At 37.1% G+C, this 21482-nt stretch overlaps 2 protein-coding genes across 2 annotated transcripts in view; one reads left to right on the plus strand and one right to left on the minus strand.

Annotated features, from left to right (window-relative positions):
• LOC134740887 (integrin beta pat-3-like) overlaps window positions 1-21482 on the plus strand; it is a 394139-nt gene that overhangs the window by 124345 nt on the left and 248312 nt on the right. The gene's annotated exons all lie outside the window — the stretch shown is intronic.
• LOC134740513 (neuroligin-1-like) overlaps window positions 1-21482 on the minus strand; it is a 314697-nt gene that overhangs the window by 77122 nt on the left and 216093 nt on the right. The gene's annotated exons all lie outside the window — the stretch shown is intronic.

Genomic DNA, 21482 nt, shown 5'->3' on the forward strand with positions numbered 1-21482 from the left:
TGAGTTAGTATAGCGGCGATATATATACAGATTTTTTATTTATCCCAAAATCGGCAAACAAATATAGGTAGGTAGGTACCTCCAGGGCTGGATTGAGTTCACGCTTGGAAATACTGCAGTGTCACTAAGCGTATTGCTGAACCTTTGAAAGTTTATAATTCATATTATATTGGTCTCTGAAACCTAGTTGGTAATGAACCTGACTACAAACTACTGCGGACTACTGGAAGTTCTAGGTTTGAATTCCGGTATGGACATTTTATTTGTGTGCTGAGCACACACAAATAAAATATCCATACCGGAATTGTTGTTTCGTTCTGAACCAGTATCAACAAGCCAATGTAATTTTTCAATGAATATAAAAGTTCTGACATTTAATTTTAAATTAAATATGACAAAAAGTCTTACGTAAATCCTCAACGGTTATAACTTAACAGACTTTGAACACAAAGTATTACCCACAACACGTGTTTCCGACAGGAAAACCTCACTTAATTACTTTCATCAACAAAGGAAACCAAAGTAAACTTTAACAAGTACAGAATAAGATCTCTTTCAGCGTGTTCAGGGTTTTTGTTGATACCAAAAGTTGTGTCAATAGGATACCGATTCTGATTTTTATAATAATTATTGTTTTCATCAGGCTTTGTGTCATAAGATATTTCGCTCGAACTTATTGGTGCGATTGAGATGCGATGCGAGTGAGATGCCTATTAGGCTAACTCAAGGTCATATCAAAATGAGGTAAAATCATATCAAATTGTTAAAGCGGAATCAGCCGGTAGGTTGTTATCTTTGTACCGTTTTGTTTTGTTCGTATGTATTTAGTATTTAACATAATTCGTCAACATATCTCATTTATTCACGTTTGATGCTACCCAAAGGTTGTCTGGAAGATATCACTTTTAGCTATAAGCCCGTTTTTCTAGCTCTAATTTGTGTTCTTTTCGGTTTTCTCTTTTTCATTATGTGGTACACAGTAAAGAATATATTATTCATCCTCGTACATCCCCATTCGCCCCGGTAGGAAATACCGAGGTGAGTTAAAAATAATTGGGACATCTATAGCTGTTACCGAGCTGGAAAAAACGATGTTTAACCTCGCCCCACCATCTGCTGGTCCCTCAATATGCATCCTTGCCTCAAGACCGATTATAAATACCGCAAAATTGACGTTGTTTCAACTAACCTCTGTTTTAACTCACCTCGATCCCCCCTATGGTCGGATCAAATTAACATCTTGAGCAGTTGGTAATTAAATATTGCACTATTGCACACCTGAATCAATATACAGTTTCAGAATATAAAAGTTGCACATTGTAGAACATAATATTTAAAGAAAATTCAAAAAAATGAGCGGGTTTTTCTTTTTCGTTGTTTCAAAAAGTTAGGAGCGAAATTTTTTAAACTGGGTCAAAGATGGAAGCCTCATTTATGTCTCTCAATCTCGTCACAATTTCAAACGTTTTGTTCATTTGCGGCGTGGGAAACAGTTTGTGGCGATGGACGATGGATTACGAAATTTGCAAAGTTCGGAAACGTGGTGAATTTACCAGGGGGATTCAGGAACGTGACTAATAGGCCAGTCAGTGGAAATTGGATTTATGAAGTGATTTTGGTGTTACTGTATCAACAAATAATCTAGGGGAAATAATTCCATTTTGTTTTTAGAAACTCCTCTTATTCCTGTAGTTATCTAGGAGTAAACATACATAATCTACTTCTTAGAATTACACAATTATTTCGTAATTTGCAAGGAAACCTTGCCCAGGTGTAAGAAATTAATGATGGTTTTTGCTTTAAACGAAATTATCTACCACTAGACCCGTACATGATGGTTAATTATGTCGTAATTTCGACACAATATGGACACGTTTCCAGCTTAACATAACTTAGCATTTTTTATGTCCAGCAGTGGACGTCTATCGGCTGACATGATGATGATGATGGACAGATTTGAAAAGATTGCCATTTTAACAGTCCTCATTCTGTTTAAAAAGCAAAGTATAATTCATTACATAGATTAATTCATGTATTATTATTATACTAATTATTATATAACGAATAGGCAGACGACAGGAGGTCTTTATTACTGTCAGAAGTATTAGAATAAATTAAATTATTTTCAGAAAATATTTTAATTTGTTATTATTTGAAGTAGAAACACTACTATACAAATTATAAACTGAAATAAATGTCATATACTAAGAAAAAGTGACCAAGGCCTCTAGTGCTCCAGGCTGGAATCAGAGCCGCCGTAATAGCAGAGGTCGCTGGTTCGAATCCAGCCTGGGGCACTGGAGGCCTTGATTATTTTTTATTAGTATATGACATTAATTTTACTTTAGGTCTTATTGATAAAAATCAATTCGTAACGTGTTACTTACGAAAATTTCAATAAAAAGAGATGTTTCATTTCTCCCAATAAGTAACATTTTCCCAGTCCTAATTCATTATAAATGTATCATTATACAAAAAACATCAGATGACAAAAACAAATCCGCAGCTCTGTTATCCCTGTCATTATTGAAAGAAGATAACATTATAACAATATTCCCTTGACAAAATAAAAATCCTTTATTCATCCAAGATAAATCAGTCGCCGTCATCTGATATTCCTTTGTTTCTTTATTACTTTATATTCTTATTTGCATTGGAAACGAAAGGAACCTTGACGAGCAGGATTTTCGGGGCCTTTAGTATTTTTCTGAAGCGCTGAAGAATACTAATAAAGTTGGTTACGGCGTGATTCAAATTTAGGATTGTAATAAGAACTGGTTATGATGCCTAAATGACTTCGGTTTGGTGAATAAAGATACTTCATGAAGAAGGATTTACTTTATATATTTTTATGATATAGTAGGCAATTGAGCAGATCGCCGTCAACCTCATGAACTCCTGCAACATTTCTTAAATATGTCATGGTCGTATCAGTCCGGAAACACTGCGGGCGACAGTTCATTTCACAGTTTAGCTGTGCGAGGCAGGATGTTTCTCTCTAATTCACAACGCATTGGAATGTTCTTGCGCAGCAAATTTATCGTAGTGAGACAGTAATATTTATAGTCAGCTCTGTAATGTAATCCTAAGTCAATAATTACTACTTTCCCACTCCAGAAACAGACCATAATCCTACACCACTTACACAATCAAGCAAGTTACTGAACTTAACACTTTACATCGGAAATTCAGTAGTTACGGGCTTTTATCTGCGTGCCCGGTTTCATCGCTGTACGCATACGATAGCTCCTAATGATAGGCAATAGATGGCTAAGTTCACATCATAATAAATAATCAAATTGCTAGCTCGATCATCGAAATTATAGATTGGAATACCTATAGCGTCTAGTTTTTTTTAGTACCACGACGGTGGCAAACAAGCATACGGCTCGCCTGATGGTAAGCAGTCACCGTAGCCTATGGATGCCTGCAACACCAGAGATATTACATGCGCGTTGCAGACCCCTTAAAAACCTCTACACTCCTTTTTTGAAGAACCCCATACTGTAACCCCTCGGGAAAACCTCGGCAGGGAGCTCATTCCACAGCCGAAGCGTACGCGGGAGGAAATTCCTCTTAAACCGCACAGTACGCGACCATTTAGGTGCTAGGGTGTGAGGATGAACGCCCTGCCGATGGCGAGCGGTGCGGTGATAGAAAGCGGCCGTTGGCATCATGTCAAACAATTCTTCAGAGCACAGCCCATTTTCTGTAATGGGTTAAACATTTAATTGTGATAATCAGTTTCACACTTCACACATAATTATACCCTTTAAACAATTAATTTAAACTTAAAGGGTACATTATCAGAATTTAAAGGAGGGCTTTAATTTTATTAATCTGAACAAATCCGTCAACCGTCAACAACGAATAAACAACGTTCGTAATAATAAACAACAACTAAATGTCCAACCGTGAAATTCGCTACGGATACAGGTTTATTGAAATGTAAAACAGGCCGGAACATTTGAATGGCTGTTAGCACGAGTTGCGACTTACCTACGCTAACTCTAAATCGAATTTTGTCGCGAAGAGAGACAGCATTCTAATTGTAATCCCCTACTTGAGTTACCTCCTTCTTTAAGAAATGTTTGAGTATTTGATGCGACACGACCACCACCATCATCATTTAGCATCGATTTGCCCACTGCTGGGCATAGGCCTCTCTTCGTGTACGCCCTTGTCCCGGTCCTGGACTTGTACCATCCAGAAGTGCCCCACGATCTTTCGAATATCGTCTGCCCAACGAGCAATCAACACGCCAGGCGCTTCTTTCGTTTGAAAGCGGTCTCCAATCCGTTAACATTTTGGTCCACCTGCCATAATTCTGCCTGGCAATATGCGCCGCCAAATCGCCACAGTACCATTTGGTTAAAACAATTTTTGAATCCATGATATATAGAGGTAAACAGGACGCAATACAAATAAAAATACTAGAATATTTATGTTTAATAATATTATATTACTTCATATTTCTTTGATAATATATAATGCCCATTTGTGAAACGAAAACTTATTCTCAGAAAAACAAACATTATCTACAACATTGATTCCAGACATCCAAACAACGGTAAAGTAATAAGCCCAAATATCCACGACAGAAGTTGGGAAAGAAAACGCGAGGAAACTCGACACCGCCGAAGCACTACAAAACACGACTACTTACGTCACTAGGCCAGAAAGTACGAGTATCATATTGCAGAAAAATTTGCGGAGGGAACAAAAGAGCAGCAGGCTGATTCTGTATACAAAAATAATATGGTTTTGATTCGATCTTGAGTCGTATTATCAGGCATCTCACGCGCACTAATAAGTGAGAGTGACATGTCTTATGACTCTTATGAGCCGACTCCTGTACCCTTAGTTTTACGCGGCCTTAAGAGGAAAGGGGACGGACCGTCCCGGACGGTCGCTTTCGCTTCTCCATACAAGCGTAGCCCCATTTTCCTCTCTGGATATTGAGATTATGAAAAATATTTAACCATAATTTGAGGTATATTAACCATAGCTATGTCCTTACGTTTGTTTACGTTTTTAGATTTTTTGATTATTGTAAAAATTAGGAGCGAAAAACAGATTTTATTTATTTTATATTTATTGGTTCACCAATAATTGTTTACACTAATTTTTTAAATGCTCCTAACTCTTATTATATTAAAAAAATCGAAAAAAAAATCAAACTGTAGTTGATATGTATCTAATCGTCTCAAAATATTTCCAATAATATTAATATCTAGTAAAGAAAATGAGGTCTACGTTTGTATGAAAAAGTCCTCCACTTTCATCTTAACGCTAGTGACTGCGTCAACTCAAACGCAGTACATCTCGCTTGTGCATCGTGAGCTAGTTTACGCAGCGAATATATCAGTGTCAAACTGAAGGTAATTACTACTCTTTTATTTATTTATTTATTTTATTTATTTAAACTTTATTGCACGATATAAAATTTTACAAAAGGCGGACTTAATGCCTTAAGGCATTCTCTACCAGTCAACCATTGGGTCAAACAGAAACGTGTAGTTAGTGCAGGATTGTAGAAAGCGAGAGGAAATATGAAACACAAATCAAATTATTCTAAACAATATATATTTTGTTTATACACTTACACATATAAGAATAATAACAATATATACCTATATATATACAAACATGCATACATACATACATATATAAATAAATATTGTATTATGTACCCAAGTATACAAGTACCATGCGGATCATTTATTTTTAAGCGAGTTAGAGAGGTGCTTACGTAATTTTCTTTTAAAAGAAAATTTGCTCTGTGCTTGCCTTAAAGGAAGAGGGAGATCGTTCCAAAGACGAATTGCCTGAAGGGCGAAAGAGTTGGAAACAAAGCCAGTGCGGTGATGGGGAATGGTCAGTTTCAGACTTCGAGATGTACGCAACTCGCAACCGGGACGTGGTGCTACAAAATTGAATTTAGATTTAAGGTAATCAGGAGCGGCAGGATCAAATAATATAGAGTAAAGGGTACAGAGAATTTTTAGTGACCTGCATTCACGGATGGGAAGCCAGTTCAGTTTGCGGCGGAAGGCCGATACGTGATCGTATTTACGAAGTCCATATATGAACCTAATGCAACTATTCAGAAGTCTGTCTAGTTTGTTGAGTAACTCCTGGCTTATATTAGAGTAACACACATCTGCATAATCAATCACGGGCAACACCAATGCCTGAATAATAAGAGTTTTTGTGCTAACTGGGAGAGAGTTCTTGAACCTATAGAGAGATCTCAGCATGTTGGTTACTTTGCGACAAATTTCACTCTTTGCATTTTGTCAGCACTAAACAACGTGAGTAGTTAACGCTGCTCGGTGCTCACAATCATAGTCGTATCAAAGTAACATCATCATTCGCTTCCCCTTCCCATCATTTGGGGTCTACGCAGCATGTTTTTTTCCTCCATACCTCTCCGCCGTTCGTCATCTCATCATTCACCTGCTTTCTTTTCATATCATCTCTCACACAATCCATCCACCTTAACCTTGTTCCTTTCAAAGTATCAAAGTAACATGAACAACAAAATATCGAATTGTTAAATCAGAATCAGCATATCGAAGCAGCTTAATAAGAAAATGGAGTTTGAGTTTGGGAGTCTTGTATCAGGTTGAACAAAGAACAGCGATTGACCTCACCGATATTAGGTTCGAAAGAGGCCCGACTAATGTGTGGAAAAGTAAAATGGTATTTATATTTACCTTTTCTCTTGTAGGATAGGAAAGAAATATAAGTATATAAGTAATATATAACATGATTATATTATGTAATATAAAATTAGGTTTATATGTTAAATAAAAAAAATAATTGTGTAGTAAAAGTCCCACAAACAACAGCAAAGTTTTTTAGAAACTGCTTTGAGTATATTGTTTGTTTTTCTTCACCTTAACATGACTTTAACAGTTGATATTTGTGACGTTTTCAACTAAAAGGTACCACATTGTCGGTTGTCGATAAAGTTGATTTCAAATTGAAGCTTTATGGAAATAACGCCTTATTGACAACCGACAATAAGTACCTTTTTAGTTGAAAACGGCACATTTTCTTTTTAATTTGACAAACGTATTATATAATTTATTGATTTAATATTTAAACCTGATCTATACAAACTCTGACCTGGATTAGAAGAAGAAGAAGAAAGACATTTATTCCATAAAGCACACATACACAGGACAATACGATGAAAGAAAAGATGTTTAAAAAAGGGAATATAAAAATAATAGAAAAACAAAAACAAAAATTAAAAAAAATATATACCAACTCTCCCCTCAAAACGCATAAGTTTACCCGAAACATACTAGATAGATCCCCATTCATTCCCCATTGTGACATTTCCTTTGAATAGACATAAACGGTATTCGAGCATGCAGCAGGTATCAGATCCGATCTGCATGGGAATGAAACGGTTTGGCGTTCGGTCTTGCGGGTTAGGGGTCAAGAGGCAAAATATTCTTTATTCATATAGGCCTAGTGAAAGGCATACATATAGTGATTATATTTAGTATTTTCATAAACAAATCCAGCATTTACATTTTAAAAAGTGACATTTGATGAAATGTAACTGCTGATGATGATCAGAATGGAACTCTTCAATGACACATAGTTCATGTTTGGCGATTTGTTCTCTTCGTTATAGACCCAGACCCAAACTTGGACCCGGACTCGGACCCGGACCCGGGTCTGGACATGGACCCTACTCGGACCCGGACCGAACTCGGACCCGGACTTGAACCCGGACCCCGACTTGGACCCAGACCCAGACCGAACTCTGAACCAAACTTGGACCCGGACAGCCGGACACGGACCCGGACTCGGATCCGGACCCAGACCCGGACCCGGAAATGCTACTAGAAAAGTGGGTTAAGTGGGTAGGTGCTATTGAACTGCGATTCTCACAAAACAGAACTGCTATCAGAAAAGTAGGTTACGTTGGTTAGAACTGTGACCCTTACAGAAACTAAATGCTATCAGAAAAGTGGGTTAGGTTAGAACTGCGACCCTTACAAAAACGAAATGCTACTAGAAAAGTGGGTGGTTTTACCTTCTTTTCTACATAATTAGGCAAAATATGCTGTCTTTTTCATTTCATTGTCTGGAATCTAAGAGTGCACCATCAACAATAAGTAAACTTTCAGCGGCATTCCCCAATTGAAGTCGTTTTTTTTTTTCTTTCTTAAAAATTATATTTTAATTATTTTGTTATAGCAAAAGTCACCATGAAAGTTTTAAGCTAACTAAATTTTGCAACCATTATGGTACAATAGGTCTTATAATTTCAATAGGCATGGTACTATAATTATAGGTCTCTAAAACAGTTACCTACTAAATGTGGTATTTTCTATAAAAAGGGACCTTATTGCCGATGGCGCTACAATGCCGATATAAATACAATGCCGCGCAACGCAAGGTCCCTTTTCATAGAAAATGCTCCAAATAGTCATGAAAAAGAATACTTCCCGAGTAATGACGTCATCAAATTAAATGATTTCACGGCTTAGACTCACTTTTTAGTATGTCTTACAACGTTTTAAATTCGACGTCATCAAATGCTTGTATTTATTCGTTATTGTTCTTCCTTTTTTCCGATAAAAAGTAAGTTTCGGTAAGGTAATATTTCAACATGTTTGTTTACCAATCTAATATTTCAATACCGAAGCGAAAGTTGTGTAATATCCAACCGACTATACATTATCGTAATGCCAGAATAAATCTCTATCAAACTGTACCTTACTTATGTGAACCGTGAGGGAAGGTTGCCGGTTGGTTGAAAGATCGCCACAGTGTAGGGATAATGACAGTAATGTATCTTATGCTATTTGGGATTTCTTGAGAATTAACGTTCGGGTTTAATCGAACGAGCGAGCGAAGCGAAGTGAAGTTCTTACATTCAACTTGGAACACACGGCCGGCTAGGGGCACGTCCCGGCATTTCGATGTTTTTAAGCTGAACTCAGAGGATAGTTTAATGGACAATAACTTAAGTAAATTAAAAAAAAAAACTAAATGTTTTTTTAAATATCTATCGTTAAATTTAGTGGCGCTAATGAGCACGTTGACGGGCTCTTAATAACGGCCCATTCTGTAATTTAAAATTGTCTTACTTCCATCTTTACATTGTGCCCCGAATCACAGATTAAAGTCAGTGTAGTGGAACGGAGCCATCGTAGGTTGAAATATCGGCAGCCAATCGCGGAGCGCCAATAAAAATAAATTTATTTGTGTGTACTGATACTGGAATGGCCATGACGTATGGATACCGACACTGCTATATGCACTGGAGAGCCATTCGGACATTCAAAATGTAATTAAAATTTGATATTGGAATGAGCTCGTGAATATGGGATATCAGTCCGCCGCTCTACCAACTTATAAAATAACGTAAAGTAACAGCATAGAGTAACTTATACTAGAGCGGTACTGTCATAGTAAATTTTGTAACCCCAGTAAATTCACTGCCATCTGTCGAAACACTTTAAAACTAAAAATGAAGATTTATAAAAATACGATAGAATGTATTTAAATATAGATAAATGATTTTTTTTATTTGCATTAATTATTTTTATGATTTTGACCCATGTTCTTTCACTGATATGCGTTAAAATTGTTAAATAACAAACGAAACCGTCAACGCCATCTATACGACTGCAGGCCAAAACTAGTAGCGCCCTCTGAACGAGAATCAAATTTTCTTGATTTTCGAGGCACGTTTTTTCCTTAGACTGTATCCATCTATTACGGAGTTATATCTATCTTTGGTAACAGTTTGTGTAAAATTGTAAATAATTGTTATCTGTAATGGCAAAGATAGATATAACTCCGTAATAGATGTTTACAGTCTAAGGAAAAAACGTGCCTCGAAAATCAAGAAAATTTGATTCTCGTTCAGAGGGCGCCACTAGTTTTGGCCCACTGTCGTATAGATGGCGTTGACTGTTTTGTTTGTTATTTAACAATTTTAACGCATATCAGTGAAAGAACATGGGTCAAAATCATAAAAATAATTAATGCATTTAAAAAAAATCATTTATCTATATTTAAATACATTTTATCGTATTTTTATAAATCTTAATTTTTAGTTTTAAAGTGTGTCGACAGATGGCAGTGAATTTACTGGGGTTACAAAATTTACTATGACAGTACCGCTCTAGTATAAGTTACTCTATGGTAATGGTTATGGTTATAACTACATTATTATATGAATGGCTGTAATTATATAATATTTGATAATATTAATAAGATGTTGTTAGTTATCAAGTGTTCAAATGTAATTACATATTTTTAAATTTTATATTAAAGGAAAAAATGGAAAAAGTTACACTTCCGGCAGGATTTGAACCCGCAACCTCCGCAATCCGTGCGTTGCTCTTAACCAATTGAGCTACGGAAGTCTTACGGTAGATGTCGCTTTACGCCACCCCAAAGGCATACATAAGGGATACATATACATAAGGGAAGGAATGGAAAGATTTGCAAGGTTCTGGTAGGCTTCCGTAGCTCAATTGGTTAAGAGCAACGCACGGATTGCGGAGGTTGCGGGTTCAAATCCTGCCGGAAGTGTAACTTTTTCCATTTTTTCCTTTAATATAAAATTTGGAGTATCGCTCGCAGACGTATCTGCATGTTAAAAAAATTGACATATTTTTAAGATGCCTTCGTGGATTTGCATGCTATTGTACACAGCTGAAAAGGTGAAACAAACTACTGTTTACTTACATTAAGACCTGTAAACGTTACCTTTTTTTTGCAATTAAAAATTATTGTATTGTATTGTATTGTATTATTTATTATGATCATAAGACGCGTCAGGCATCCCACCTGTAACAATAAGTGCGAACAAGATGGCATATGGGACCATAATCAAATTGTTAAAAACAATAATGTAATAACTAATAACAGAAATTGTATTTATCTTATTCCAGGTATATAAACCTGAATCTCATTTTTGTCCTCAATTGTAAAAATTCTTAATCCAGGTATATAAACCTGAATCTCATTTTTGTCCTCTATTGTAAAAATATTATTCTAGTTAACTCGCATGACATAAAAATGTACATCTGGTCTCCCGCGATACAGGCCTAGCCTAGTGCGGGGACTCCTGGAACCTCCGAATGTCAATTCAGTTATGCACCAACTCTTTTCTGTAATTTGTGATATGTACCTACTATGTACTACAATTGTATTCGTTCTGTGCAATAAAAACATTTTTTATCTTTATCTTATCTTTAATTCGCTGCTTTGTCGCCGTAGTGGAGCTACAGTCCTGCACAGAGCGAATAGTCGCGCGTACAACGAATAATAAGTACGAGTTAAGTACACAGCAAGTCATGTCAAATCAATATCATATCAAAATCAGAGTTTTAAAGTTAGAACGACGCTCGAGGGCATGCATGATATATGAAGTTTTGTGCAGTGGATTTTGTTGTTTGGATTCCAGTTTATATTGAGTTTCTGTTTGATAATATCAGACATTTATTAGCAACCATACCTGCCGTCTTATCTAAACTTCCTAGCTATAATATAGACGTTTACTTGGCTATGGGCGACGAATGAATGGCGTAGCAATATTGCCTTACGGTGGCTGAGATATTTGTTTAATTGGGTTCCGTACCTGAAACAAAAGGAAATGAGTTAAGAAAAAAAATATCTTTCAAAAGAACACTTAAATTGCGTCGACAAATTGCTAATATTGTGTAGTTAGTAGCAAGCATATTCCCACTTCACATATTACGGTATATAAGATGACTCACACCATCACACAAACGGTCCGGGTCCGGGCCGAGTCTTCCGAGATTTTGTTTTGACAGGTGATCGGTGGCGCTTTCTATAGAAAACTGAAGTATCGAACGGCTCGGCCCGGACCTGAACCGTTCTAGCGCGTCATCCTTACTTATTCAAATTTGTAGCCGTAGTATTTATGTAAAACATTTAATATAAATTAGAATAGAATAGAATTCAATTATTCATGGTAAACTACATTTCATACAAACGTATTACAAAGAAGAAAAAAAAAAAAAAAAAAAAGTATATACCTAGTTTACCACGGAATGGTCCCGCCTCAGCGTAATGCTAACCTTAAAGTCAGCGCTGGTCTTCCTACTTAGCTACAGTACAGACTCCGTTGGTTGGGCCATCTTGAGAGAATGGATGAGGATCGGAACGCGAAAAGAGCATACCTGGGTCGCCCAGCAGGAAGACGTCCTATTAGACGCCCCAGGTATCGCTGGTGCGACATGGTGGAGGCGGATGCGCGAACTTCGAGTCACCAATTGACTCAGGTCGCACAGGAACGAGAAAAGTGGCGCTGTCTTGTGTCGGAGGCCAAGTCTCATTTTGGGTCGCTGAGCCAACGGAGTAAGTAGTAAGACTTAGCTACAGTAAAAAGGTGTAAAACACGGGCTTTGAGTAGAACAAAACCGGCTAATAAAGGACATAGTATCAGAAACGCGATACACTTCGTGCTCAATACCCCAAGGAAGCGTGGCCGTATGTATATTATTTTTAGCATATGTGAACGACTTGCCTGAAATATTAGACACAACATGTATAATGTTTGCGGATGACGTTTCTTTATTATTTAGTTGTACGAGTAGTGAATATTGCAATAACCAATTACAAGACATATTTACAAAAACTCAAAAATGGCTCGATGACCATAATCTTGAAATAAATTTGAAGAAAACTAAAATTATCTAGTTCAAACCGGTACAGAAGCAATCACTACAAATAACGCTTAAAATTGAAGATACGCCTACCTATATAGAGGAAGTAATGGAATTTAACTTATTAGGAATAAATATAGACTCAAATCTAAATTGGAAATCCCATATCGGAAAAATTAACACAAAGCTGTCCCGATTTATATACGCTCTTAGTGTGCTTAAAATAAACACAAACTTTAAAACTGCTTTGTCAGCATATTACGCGTATGCGAATTCCTGGCTTAAATACGGTATAATACTGTGGGGTGACAGCACAGAGGTACACCAACTTTTTGTCTTACAGAAAAAATGTATACGCATCCTTACCAACACGCGAATACCTAATAGCTGCCGTCCTCACTTTGTAAGGCATAAAATTCTAACGTTAGCATGTATATATATTATGGAAGCGGCGATGTTTGTCAGAAATAACACAAACTTATTCCCCTTACAAAAAATCACCTCAAATAGACGAAACAAAATTCAGTACCAATTACCGATTTCAAAATTAGCTATGTACAGAAACGGCCCCTATTATAGATGAGTTACAATAGCAAACAAGCTGCCCCAACAACTTTTACATGAAACAAACGACAAAGCATTTAAAGGTAATTTAAATAAACTACTTCAAGAGAAATGTTATTATACTATTCAAGAATATTTAAATGATGACGCTTTGCCAAATTGGTATCAATAGGACATAATCCTTCGCAAACATTTAAATTATATATATATTATATACATATGAATATATATATATATATATGAACTTTGGTCGGTACTGTCGGTGTATGGATTGAGCGGCCGTCTCATTCAGGCACTGAAATCCCTCTATGAGGATTCCAGTGCTTGTGTGAGAGTAAACGGGTCGTACACTGAGTGGTTTAGCATCGAAAAGGGTTTTAGGCAGGGATGTGTAGCGTCACCGTGGCTGTTTAATCTGTTCATGGACAGTAGTTTGCATGATTTGAGAAATGATGAATGTGGGCTGAGAATGAGTGGGTTACCCGTCAAATGTCTTCTTTACGCTGATGACCTGGTATTGCTAGCGTCATGGGGTGAAGAGTTGCAGGAGATGGTAACTAGAATGCATGGATCTTTTGAAAGGAAAGGAATGAAAATAAATGTAAGTAAGACGAAAGTTATGGTAATTGAAAAGGAGGAATATATGACAAACTGTAAAATTTTGATTGGTCAAGAAAGAGTAGAACAAGTGAAAGAGTTTGTGTATCTGGGAACATTATTTACTAGGGACGGTAAGCATGATAAAGATATTGAAAGGAGAGTGAGTGCTGGAAATCGCGTGAATGGGGCACTTAACGCTTTTATGAGCAGCCAGAAGGTGTCGCAAAAGGCACGGTTGGCTGTGCATAGAGGGGTGCTGGTGCTTACACTTATGTATGGTAGTGAAAGTTGGGTATGGCAGAAGAGGCATCAGAGCCAAGTGAATGCAGTGGAAATGAGAGCGTTGAGAAGTGTGTGTGGTGTGAGATTACAAGATAGAATTAGGAACAGTGTGATAAGGGAAAAGTGTGGACTGAGCGAAGATGTAGTGACAAAAATTGAGAAAGGTATGTTGAGATGGTTTGGACACGTGGAAAGAATGAGTGAAAGAAGGCTAACAAAGAGAGTGTATAAGGGAGAGGTGGAAACGGGAGTTGGAAGGGGCAGACCTCGGCGGACTTTCGCTGATCAGATCGGGGAAATCCTGAAGAAAGGCCAGGTCAAGAGCACCCTAAACCGGCGAGCGTGTATGAGGAATGTTATGAAAGTGAAGGAAGCGAAAGAGGTATGTCAGGATCGTAGCAAGTGGAAATCCGTAGTCTCTGCCTACCCCTCCGGGAAATAGGCGTGATTATATGTATGTATGTATGTATGTATGTATGTATATTTTTTATACATGTAATTTTAATTTTTTCATTTAATTTGTAATTATTTTATAATGATGAATTGTACAATTATAAAATAAGTAATGCCGCATAAATCCCTATCCCATTAAATTAAGATTTATACAGGATTTATATAATTTATTACAATGAAATTTTGCAATGTATTCTGAAATTATGTTACATCAAGTCTAGTATTATTTGTAAATAGTCACCATTAGTATTAAGATTATACTGCCATGCCCTAACAGGTTACCATGTACCGACTTTATAATGTTTCAATACCATCCTATGTAAAATGAACATGGACGCAATAAAGATATATGAAATATGAAATAATTGCAAGTCGGACTCGCGTTCCAAGGGTTCCGTACATTACACAATTTAAACAATGTATTTTTTATGTGAAACGTGAGTGAAATGTCTTTAAAAAACACGTTGATCCGACCCGATCAAAAACTAAAGTTATTAAGTCCGACTCACGCTTGACTGCACATTTCTAATTGGTTTTTCTGTAATCTATGGGTAAAGAACTATTTTGTGTATTTTTTTCAAAATTTTAGACCCAGTACTTTCGGAGATAAAGGGGGGGGAATAGTCATTTTTTACCTATTTTCTTGAATAACTTCTAAACTGTTAATTCTAAAATTATAAGAAAACAATATTTGAGATTCTTACAATGACCTCTTTCATTTGATATGTAGCACGATATAGTTAGAAAAACTTTATTTTTTAATTTTCTCATTAACCCCCCAAAAATGGCCCCGATGTTTAAAATTCAATGTTTACGTTACATGTTCGTCTTTGGGTCACAAACTTACATATGTATACCAAATTTTAACTTAATTAGTCAAGTAGTTTCGGAGAAAATAGGCTGTGACAGACGGACAGACAGACAGACGCACGAATGATCCTATAAGGGTTCCGTTTTTTCTTTTTGGGGTACGGAACTTTAAAAAGCGATGGGATCATCACAGTAAGTGTTAAAAACGTCGCGGCGACCATGAGGACGATTATTTATCCCGTTTGGCACCCAGTTCATATTTCGCAAGTCTAGTGCTCAGTCTTTGTCCGGACACAGTGAACCGCTTAGATACAGTACGTTAACCTATTTAATTGCGAGATATTTATGCAAGATAAGACGATGTCAACCTCGAGAAGCTCATTGCGACTGGGGGAATGCCCCGTGGACGCAGCTTAAGGCGGTTAATATTAAAATAAAAATTGACAAAATTCTATCAAAATTGACACTTGGCGCGCATGTTCTTTCCCGTTCTTTCTTGCGAAATGTGACAGTGATAGCGGCAAACCGATGGAACGGCCTTAATACGTTCGTTTGTGTAGTAATTATACCGGGTGGGCCCTGTAACACGAGCAAATAATTAAAACATCATATTGTACTCCTCAAACGATTAAACTTTTGCTTAACAACTTTTAAAGATTATGAAGTCTTGACTTCGTATTTCTCATACAAATTAATATCCTCAATGTCCGCTAACGTCGTTGTAATTGAAGTCGCTTGTCACTCGGAATTTGTTATGTTTAAACAAATTCCGCAATATATTGCGTGCGCAATAAATTTTATTTATTATTATTATTTATTATTTTAAATTTTAGTGCACAAAAAAAGAGTAAAAAGGCGGACTTAATGCCGACACCGACAAGTCTTACTCTTAAATATATGATGATGATGAAGTTATTTTAAAAGCCACTGAACAAATGTTGGTCAACACTGATTTAAACTTTCACGATTTTTACTCATTATTATGAAAAGCTACTAACATTTTTGGCTCATTATTATTAAATTAAAAACTTAAAACCTATTTTATGCGATTAAGTCCCATCGTTGTGAATAATTAATGTTGGTCAGTTTGAGGAGTACAGCCTACAGTTTCATTTATTGCTCCTGTCACATAGCTCATAATATTTCGTCTTAAGCCTGAAGTACTGTTTCTCTACTGCTACTAAAGCGGTGGTTATTAACGACCATGGAATAATGGCCGTTGAAAAATGGCCGTCTTTGTGCGATGGACGTGATGCATGGCCGCGTTATCTTATTGAAACCTTATCGAGATTATCTTGCTTTGAAAATTAAGCTTTATTACTAGGTATTCTACACGGTGGCTAAAAAATAAGTGCATTCCCGTTGCCAGGGAGGTTTTGGTATTAAACTGAGCAACTTCTATTATTTCACCAACCCCAAAATCGCGAAAAAAAAATTTGCCGGTTTCATACATTTTGGTAGGTCAATTTTCTATGAAGGTTAATTATTTTTCGCGATTTCGTGAATGGTCCCATAGTAAAAGTTGCTCAGTATAATCCCAAAACCTCTGAATGCACTTATTTTTTAGCCAACCTGTATAGTATCACTAAGCTTTGCCTTTGACTTTGTCCGTATATACGAGTAAGTCGTTGAACTCGGGTCGTACTAACCAAACCTTCCGGATTTAATTCCCTTTTCACTTCTTTAAGGATGTTTTACAGGTGGGTACCATGTTTACTTATGTTAAGATGCAAAATTTATTCCTTAATCGTATATATTAATGTATCATCACAGTAAAAGTAAGTACAGTACTGTCCGCGCGCCAATTCCGTGCATTCGGAGGTCTAGGAGGTTGGGGGTATGCGCCGCGCCCGTACGTACAAAATGACACCACTCTGTATTGACGCCCAACATTACTAACATTCCTCAGCCGTGCACGGAATTAGCGCGCGGACAGTAAATATACGCCTTAAGCCTTAAGGCATTCTCAATCAATCAACTATCGAGATTAAAATTTAAAATATTTTAAAATAACTGTTAAAATTGGGTTATATAATTATAAAAGATAATATTCATGTATAAACTCTCGCGTTTTGGACACATATATAATTATACGAACGGGTCTACATTACTGCGATTTAATTTCATTGTTTTTACCTTAAATTCCGACGTTTCAGCTGAATTGCACCAGCTGTGGTCACGGAAAGACTGACGTCCCAGCAAAATGTCAACAATGAAATTAAATCGCGGTAGACCCGTTCGTATAATGAATTCATGTTTCAATGACAAATGACCCAAATATAAATGACAAGGCGCATCAGGATAACTTCGAAAATGAAGTATCTAATTGTGAAAATGACAAATATCTACTAAACTACGTTTTATTGAATCAACAGGCATGAATAAGCGGGCATCCCGCTCGTTTCTTCCCAGAACGTGCAGAATGTGGAATGAGTTGCCTCCTGAGGTATTTCCTTTGTGCTACGACATGGGATTCTTCAAGAAGCGGGTATTTAGGGTTCTCAAGGGTCGGCAATGCTTAAGTGGCTCCTGTGATGTTGCTTACGTCCATGGGCGACGATGACTGCTTCCCATCAGGCGGCTCGTCTGCTCGTTTGCTGAATATCACATAAAAAAAAAACCAGGAAGTAAGATGCCTTGGTTATCGTTGCAATATAACCTAGCTTAAATGCCAAAGTATAAAGTACTTCTGGTTTAGTAGATATAACATTTTCAAAATTACTCCGTTTCTGAAGTAACTGCACCTTAAGTTTGAAATGATAAGGTCAATGCACAAATATATTCCCACAGTCAACTTGGCCTTGTGTTCACAATTCATTACTTTAATCCCCTTTGAATTTAACACACCTGTAGCAATTCAAACCTTCCATAGCTATGTCATCACCGTTCTGCTCAAATAAATTTCAATTTGGCGAATTTTGCGTTTAATTTGAGATCGCAATGAGACAAGGCTAGGAATCTGGAATAATTACTCCAAAGCGGGGACAAGAGTCGTTCCGACTGCCGAGAGAGGGCGGGACGAGGACTCTGATGAACCGTTATTCAGGCGCAACTTCAGGTGCTTGACATAGTTGCAAAGAATTTCAAGAAGTTAAATTTTTGCTTGCTTGGCTTGTGTGACCCCATCAAACTAGAATAACTGCTAAATGTCTGAGTAGAGCTCAAAAATGGCTCCACGGGAATTGTATTGCGAGCGACTCAACTGTACAGCGCGCATGTTCACAACGGCAAATATTGTAATGACGCGAAAGAGATTTAACATACCTTCTTATAGAATTTTATTTTAGTCGATCAAAACTTTTATTGACCAATTTTCCGTATGTAAATTTAAAGTTCCCTTAAAAGGACTCAAGCCTCTACAAAAAACCTGGGTCTTTAACAAGTTGAAAAGAACTTGAATTTCGACTAGCAGGCCGACACACACACACACACAAGTAGTCACACTACTATCTCTCTCTCTCTCTGCCTAGCCTTATCCCATTATTTGGGGTCGGCTCTCCTAGTTCTTCTTCGCCAGGACGCTCTGTCCCGGGTTGTCTCAGATGTGACATTTGCATCTTTCATGTCCTTGTTTATGGTAGCTATCCATGTTTGGAGGGGTGTTCCTCTTCCTCGTTTTGGCGCCGGAAACATTTCGAGTATTCGTCGGGTCATGTGTTCGGGTGGGCGACGCATTACATGCCCGTACCATCTAAGTCGACCTTCCACTAGCTTCTCTTGGATTGGTCACACTACTATATATAAATTATAAACTGAAATAGATATCACATACTAAAGAAAAAGTGACTAAGTCCACCGAACATGCTAATTCGAACGTAACTGACATCTAAGTGATATCATTCAGTTATAGTGCATTTCGCTCTGCGAGGCTGACAAATAAATAACATCATTCAGATATCATTCTGATGTCAGTGTACGTTCGAATTGGTATATAAATTATATGAGTCCAGAGAACTAAGTCATTTCGTTAGGCAGAGGACCCGAAGAACTCGTCTTTTTTTATTGACAAAAAGAGGAGAGATATGCTTGAGCCACAAAGAGAAAGTCCTGCATTGGACGACTGGGAATGGAGGGCCCAGAGAGTGCCGGACTCTTAGCCTAACTAACTACTGGGTCACCAAAATCACCAACACTCGCGCAGTCATTGGGAATACGATCCTATGGCTCGCGGCTCCGGAGTGACAGTGTCAATTACTGGGCTTGTGGGATCTAGTTATGTTTGCATAATGTAAGGAGTAGAATAAACTAAGAAATTGTTAGTTATTCTAAGAAACGTTGGGATGTATTATAAATTCAATATACGCGATATAATCCGTCTTCATAGTTTTAGTTCATGAGTAACTATCGCGGTAACCGAAGACAATATTAAATTGTTAGTTAGTTTATAAGAGTTGACAGGAGAACTAAAAGGGAATTCCCTTTAAGTATCGTTCGGATTCAGACTACCAGCATTAATGCTGCAGTAATGCGGTGTGACATTACTGCTAACTGCATTTCTGCCGCAAATGTCAAAATCTGCTACATCGACTTTGACATTAGCGGTAGTAATGCAGTCGAAAGTAATGTCGCGCTGTAGAAGTAATACTAGTATAGATATTAAAGGATAATACAATAATATTGTCTTCGGTTACCGCGATAGTTACTCATGAAATAAAACTATGACAACGGATTATATCGCGTATATTGAATTTATACCACATCCCGACGTTTCGAACCCTTTACAGCGTTCCTGGTCAACGGGTGGCTCCTATAAAGAATACAAGGAATTTCCTCCCGCGTACGCTTCGGCTGTGGAATGAGCTCCCTGCCGAGGTTTTCCCGAGGGGCTACAGTATGGGGTTCTTCAAAAAAGGAGTGTACAGGTTTTTAAAGGGTCGGCAACGCGCGTGTAATATCTCTGGTGTTGCAGGCGTTCATAGGCTACGGTAACTGCTTACCATCAGGCGGGCCGTATGCTTGATTGCCACCGAAGTGGTATTAAAAAAAAAAAAAAAAAAAAAACAATGTCATGTCCTATAATTATGTACCTACAATACATTTTTTTTTTGTTTTTTTATTTTTTTTTACCTACAATACCTACCAAAACTCAAAACAGAACTTAAGCATAATATTTAACCCTTTGGATGCCAATGACGGATATATCGGCACCGCAGGTCCAACGCCAAAAACGGATTAATCGGTCAAAGACCACAGAGCAACATAAACCTACGTGCATGTGTATAAAGTCCAATTTCAGTTTTGATTCTTCGGTGACGTTGCGTCCGAGTGACAGCTTTTGTGTTTGAGACGGTGTCGAAAAAGTTAAAAATAACCTATAAAAGGCTGCTCTCAAATTAAATATTATCAATTGTATAAGAACAGCATTGTTTTATGAAATGTCAAATTTTGTTTCATATATTTCGCCAAACTACTGCTGTAAGTGCAAAAAACATAAAGGCGTATTCTTTTAATTTTTACTGCACAAACGTAATTGCCAATTCAAAGCAAAAACTCATTTAACAAGCTCATTCAGCATAAAAATGTGAACAGCAACAAAAATGCGACAACCCTAGCGCAGAACAACTCTATCCAGCCAATCACGTTTCGTTATTCAAAAGTGGAATCCATTTTGCCTTTTGACGTGTATCTCGCCGCTTGATAGGACATTTTTCGATATCGCAAAACTAGGAACATTGGTGTAATGAATCGATGCATTCGTAATAAGGACTAATAAAAGGATAGCGTTAAGAAATGTACGGAAATTAGGTACTTATTCAATCATGATCGGGAATCCCGGTATAAGTATATTTTTGTACTAAGATTTCTGCAGCTTTTAAGAGTTTTTTGGGAATTTTAACCGTAATTATTGTGCGCGAATATAAAATGATATGCGACTGGCCAGATGTAGCTCAAAACCGGGAGGAGTGGAAGAAGAGGGGGGAGGCATTTGCCCAGCAGTGCGACACAATAGGCTCGTAATAATAATAATAATAAATGCATATTATTGTTTTTTTTGGATCATGAAAATCCTAAAATATAAACAAGTAAATATTTTTTTATCACTTTTTCGATAATCAATTAAATGAGGTCGAACAGTTGAAACAGTAATAGAAAAAC

This window comes from Cydia strobilella, chromosome 4, assembly GCF_947568885.1.
Source record: "Cydia strobilella chromosome 4, ilCydStro3.1, whole genome shotgun sequence".
Taxonomy (NCBI): Eukaryota; Metazoa; Arthropoda; class Insecta; order Lepidoptera; family Tortricidae; genus Cydia; species Cydia strobilella.